At 36.9% G+C, this 6,280-nt stretch overlaps 1 long non-coding RNA gene across 1 annotated transcript; it reads left to right on the top strand.

The window, feature by feature from the left end:
- Positions 1-977: 977 nt before the first annotated feature.
- Positions 978-5,985, top strand: buc2l (bucky ball 2-like). The gene is made up of 5 exons (XR_012387889.1): positions 978-1,105; positions 1,365-1,598; positions 2,722-5,262; positions 5,586-5,661; positions 5,821-5,985. It is a non-coding gene; the product is annotated as a bucky ball 2-like (long non-coding RNA).
- Positions 5,986-6,280: the final 295 nt, after the last annotated feature.

Below are 6,280 nucleotides of genomic sequence, written 5' to 3'. Positions count from 1 at the left end.
ACTTTTTAAATATCATATCAGAGAAAAGGTAAGATGTTATATGAAAACACGGCTTGAAGCTAACACATCATTCAGAAATTGTAAGATTGTAAAGATATAAACAGAAAGATGCTAACACAGGATTTAAAAAGCCTTTTCTGTTGTTATGTTTTGTATTAAATTGTAACGGTCATTTTAATCATTATAGGCTACTGTATGTTTTGACCCTCCCCAAGAGATTAAATAAAATAGTTAATTCATTTTAAGACAGGAATTCACGCATCTACATCACATTTAAAAGGAAACAAATAGACTGTCTAACGTTTGAGTGAAGGCAAAGAGCTTAGAATGTGATTCTAATAAGCTCTTTGAGTTATCTTATATTTCATTTTAGCCATTTCAATAAAAGCATTTTTCGGTAGATGGCAGCATTTTCCCACTAATTTACAGCGCATTATGCCCATGAGCGAAATTTAAATAGACCTACCCTTAAAAATTCCTTAAAGTTATTAACTTTGCATTAATTTACATTAAAACCTTTTGAATAAAGTATAAAAAAAAACTAGTGATTAAATTTAGTTTTAATTGATTTACTCTTTTTAAACCCATATTTGACAAATAGGCCTACATGTATCAAAACAGCTACTAGCTGTAGTAAATAGTGTACGCACGTTTACAACTCTTGGTTAATTTACTATACTGAATCTATGTTATCATAAACGGATAAACTACTTATGTAGTAGTAGGCTACTCTTAGGTTTTACTTGCGTCACGTTTAATTAAAAACACACTTCCGCAAAGGATACATCCCTGCTCATCACTACTGAAAAAGCCTCTCTCTAGACAGCAGAGGTTGATGTCTTGTAGAGTTGATGACCCGCTTTTTGGGTCGCAGTCGGAGGAGCTAGGTAATGAGGAAGCATAGCCCATTGAGAGCGGGACTGTCTGATCAGGTGCTGCCTTTACGTTGATTAACACTAATTGCATGCCATTCAATTAACTGATCTAGTTGGACATGGTTTTTCCTATCGCTCACAACACACTCCTGATTTACACTTTAGGAAAGCTGTGAATTAGTTTTTGTTTGAGGTCTTGTTGGTTTGTGAATTTTGTTGAGAAATTCAAGGTAAGCACAAACCTTTAAAACACTTTACTCTAAAATAAAATCTTTAATAAATAATAAATTTGCTTACAATAAGCATTAGATCAGGTGAAGACAATTTGTAAAGTGTGAAAATACTTAGTATAGTAATAATGATCAAGTAAAATATCGCTCCTAAACAAAACTAAAATACGCTTAAGGTGTTTTTTTTTATTCTTCTTCATTGCTTTGCAACAATTCTGTCTAAATGACTAAAACCCTCACTTGTTATGTTCTGCTTTAGGGATGGCTGCTATATCTACTCATGAACCCATTGGTGGTTTGTCAGGCGTTCTTAGTGAACCACTGCATGCACAGGCCCCTCTATGCGCTGGTCCTCTGCCCTCCAGAATACTACACCCAGATGAGCAGCTTCAGCTAAACCAGCAATTTTATGTTCCCACTGTTCAGCCTTTCATGCCCTATCAGTTTCCTACATCATCTCTATGTGTGCCATACAGTGGATTTCATGGCTTAGGTATTTTGCTTGGCTTGTGCTTTTTTTTTTTTTTTCATCTTTTTTCATTTTACTAAATGCTGTTTGGACTGTTGCTAGAGATTGACATAATTTTTATTTTATTTATGCTTGTTTGTTTACCTAATGAACTGCAATTGTTCTACAATATTTCCACAAGTACATGTATAACATGATGTGCTATATTTAGTGATAAATTCTATTGTTGGCCTTTGTGTCAATGGTTTACCTCATTTATGCAGGAGGAGTAACCCAAATTTAAATTATTTAAAATGCAAATTAACCAGAAGATGAGACCATCTTATTTTTTGGAATTTGACTTGGTACCTAGAGAAACAGAATATTGAATCAGAAAACCATGGCATGGCTTGCTTTTTCAACTGTGAACTGAATGGATCCAGTAAAGTAGGCATTTCGTTTAGGAAGATTGGAAAAGTTATTACAACCTAACAGACACCTCTTCTACATTTTTGTTTGTTGTCAAAACTGACAGTTGGAGGGTCGTGGTTAAGCCCAAAGACATGTAACCTGACATTTGCAAAAAGTGCATTTATAGTTATCAATTAAAGCTTAAAGGGCAAACTTTTTTTTCTTCTTTTAAATGATCTGTACAGATGAATTGTTATCTACAAAACTAGCAATGTAAACTAACAAATAAAATAAAACTAACCATATAATTGTAAGCATTAAGTTTGTAGCATTCAGTGTAATAATGATTTGGAAGAAATCTGTGGTTGTCTTGCAAATTTACATATTGTAAAACATCTGCCTTGCATTTTTTTGTTTTAAAGAGAGCCTTTCTAATTATGAGCGTTTTTATTTATTCCCCCACCCCCTTATGACTGCACTTATTTGAGGACAAATGTCTTTTGTAATCTTTTTATAGAGATACTCTGCAGAGATGAGCTCAAACCTGAATCGCATAAACCTGCTTGTAGTGCCCTTTTATTACTAAGGCTGGAGCTAAACTATAGAGGGCCATGCAACAAAAATTACCTACTTTCATAGGATCCAGTTATTCCATGAGCTAATGGTTGCATAAAACAAATCTATGGTCAACTGTATTTATTAAATCCCACATGTGACAACTAATCTCTCTTTTTTTTTTTTCTTTTTTTTTCCGAAGGGTATAGTGTGATGCCACTACAACTTCCATCATGTGTTGAAGTCCCTGGATTCATAACACCTCAACTGCAAATGTTGGACTACAGACGTATAACCCCTCATGTGGCTCCAGCTACTGCCCACCGGACCCGCCACTCCAATTTCCAAAACCCTGTGCCACTTGGTCCTGTGATGGTCAACTCAGAGGTGCAAACTGAACCTATTTGTCATAGCATAGGCTCACATGGACCTGCAGCGAGATCAGACACCTGTTCAGAATCAGGTCGTGGTACTGGCTGTGATAGTCCAGTGTCAACAACACCCAGGTCCACTGAGAACAAATCCATAGCTTGCCCTGAAGGTGTGTCTGTGCTCACTCAAAATTGCAACACCAGTGCTACTGAGACCACTGATTTGTCTACTGTACCCAAAAGTGAAATCATCCAAGCTGAACAGGTGCAGAGCAAATGTGGTGTATTGCTGTCTAAGCATGAGATTATTCAGAACAAGAACAATAAGATGGCAAGTTATAACAAAAATGACATTATGCAGTGCAGTTTGGGATCTGTGCAATCTTCAGAGGATGTTGTGGTGTGTTCTTACCGGTCATTAGCATTCAGGGAGGATAAACAGAGGGTTGAAGCTGGGATGTTAAGTTATTCCAGAAAGCATCATCTAACATCTTGCACAGAACTTAATGTTTTGAGAACTCCGTCTTGTACCTTAAAAAAAATTTCTAAACCAAGCAAATCGGTCATTGCACAATGTGTTAAAGTAAAAAACAACTCCGAGACACAATTTCAGACAAAGGACAAGGATGATGGAAATTCTCCTAATAATAATTTTAAGATTCTCCGACTGCCATTTGATGTGCAGAACCATAAACTGCCTTGTCAGCTTGATGCTTCTATCTGGTCGGTAGAGTCTCTGTTACCATATGTGCCATCCAGTGAGTGGCTGGCAGAAAATGGTCTTCTAACCCCTCAGAAAACCTTAAGCTCACTGACTAAACCCAGTAATGTTATATCAAAGCCATACTGTGTTTCTGTGGGGAAAAATTTACAAAGTGGTCCATCAGCAAAATATTGTGTTTCTCCACATCAGTTAGAGGCTTCGATCTGGTCCATAGATTCTTTGATGCCATATGTGCCTTCAAATGAGTGGATGGTTGAGAATGGGTTTTCAACGCCTCAAAAAGGTGTGAGCCCACAGATTAAATCCAGTGATGGTCATTCTTCCACTGATGGCATTCCTTTAAGGAAAAATCTGCAAGCATGTGGATCAACTAAATATCATGGTGTTTCCCATCAGTTAGAGGCTTCGATCTGGTCTGTAGATTCTTTGATCCCATATGTGCCTCCCAATGAGTTGATGGTTGATAATGGGTTTTCAACACCTCAAAAATCCGTTAGTCCACAGATTAAATCCAGTGATGGTGATTTTTCCACTGATGGCATTCCTTTAAGGAAAAATCTGCAAACATGTGGATCAACTAAATATCACCGTGTTTCCCATCAGTTAGAAGCTTCAATCTGGTCTGTAGATTCTTTGATGCCTTATGTGCCTTCCAATGAGTTGATGGTTGATAATGGGTTTTCAACGCCTCAAAAAGGCATTAGCCCACAGATAAAATCCAGTGATGGTTATTCTTCCACTGATGGCATTCCTTTAAAGAAAAATCTGCAAACATGTGGATCAGCAAAATATCATGGTGTTTCCCATCAGTTAGAGGCTTCTATCTGGTCAGTAGAATCTTTGAAGCCGTATGTACCTTCTAATGGATATATGGTTGATAATGGGTATTTAACTTCTCATCAAGCTCTGAGCCCACCGTTTAAATCCAGTAATGTTGTGTCAGAGCCGAATCAGACTTCCAGTGATCATTTTCAAGTAGGGGAGAGGCTACAAACTTGTGCATCTGCTAAACTTAAGGGGTCCATTAAGTCACTCGAAAAACGCTCCCCTTACCGTCCCTCATCGAGCTGGCTGGCTGATTTTGGTAATGTATACTACTACAGTAAGTTACCCCCTGTTCAGCAACAGTCTGAGATTCTGGAGAGATGGCAGCCAAAAGTGTCCCTTACCACTCATCTTGAACCATCTTTCATTAATTTAAAAAAGACCAGAAACCAAACTCCAGCAACTGGTATCTCAGACCAGAAGCACTGCGTATCTAATAAATGCAAGTGCAAAGTCAAAAGAAGTCCAAGGCTTTCTTGTGTCACACTTGAAAGTAAATTACCTTTGTGCCAATCATGTCGATATGACACCAAAGGAAAAGATTCAAAAAAGCATTCAGATTGTCCTGGCTGCAAAAAAGAAGACTATGTTGAAGTTAAGACTTTTGACAAGATCTCCAACGAGGGTGTCCTTGATGCCAAAAACATGGCATTGGGAAATCTTTTGCCAGAATGCTGTGGTGCCGCTCGGGTGGAATTAAGACAACAGACTGCACTGACCAGCCCTGCTCAAGATAAATGTGGAGACCTTGAATGGAGACTTTGGGAAAAGAAGAAAGATTTTATGAACCAGAATAAGAGTCAGATATGGAGTCTACAGAAAGGTATGGTTGCCAAGATACTTGCCAAATTGGTCACAATTTGTTTTGATTTGTTAAATTTAATTTTATTGCATCTACATGCCAAATATTCTTATTATATTTTAAGTAGACTGTCAGAGTTGTGGTTTGTGTAAGTTGAAATGTACTTGCAAAGTTTCTTATAGTCAGTTAAGTGTCTGTTAAATAAGCAGTATCAACAGATATTAAGCAGACAGTCGTCTAAAACTCAAATTTACCATCAAAATAAAGTGTTCTCGGCAAATTCTTTACATTTGTGTGTATGTGTGCCTGCATGATCAAACGTCCCATATGTCATCTTTTGGCAGAAAATGCAGCAAAAGAATCAATGCAGGCGTCTATTTCTGTAAGAAGGATTGAGAACAAAGAAAGCATGCTCACAAGGTGAGGTTAATTTGTCCTAAATTTGGTGAAACTTGATTGTTCCTTTTTTTTTAAATAGTGTTTTCATCTAATGTTCTTGAGTAAATCATGTTTACTTTATTTTATGAATGCAAATTTAAAGTCCAATTTGTTTAACCTTTTTTTTTTTTTCTTCTTCAGAAATCGCACTAGAGGGGAACATGTCACTGGCCGTGAATAGGCAATGTGAGCACACCCTGGATGGTGTTAAGCGACATTAAAATCACAAATCCACCCTTTTATCATTTGAATACTACAGTGCACTTGTATATTTATGCTCTAAATTAATAAAGTGTTTACCACCAACATGCTGCATATAGCCTATGTAAAAATAAATAAATGTAGAACACATCAAATGTTAAACAAACATTTTTCACTTAAGTGCATCTAGGTAACATCATTTTGTGTTTTCAAATTATCCAAACTTTCATATTATAAAGGGTTGTGCAACAGAAGGTAGGATACCCACACTATATGACATTGGGTACTAAGCAGTTTTAATCAAAATTATTTGTGTGTGTCAGAAGAAGAAGAGCTGGAGTCAGATATTCAATCAAAGAAATTTTACTGAAGATAGTTTGAGTGCCGAAGGTGGCTTTTG

This window comes from Danio rerio, chromosome 12 (genome assembly GCF_049306965.1).
Source record: "Danio rerio strain Tuebingen ecotype United States chromosome 12, GRCz12tu, whole genome shotgun sequence".
In the NCBI taxonomy this organism is placed as follows: Eukaryota; Metazoa; Chordata; class Actinopteri; order Cypriniformes; family Danionidae; genus Danio; species Danio rerio.
Note: the sequence above shows the minus strand (reverse complement) of the source record. Positions and strands in the feature narration are given on the sequence as shown.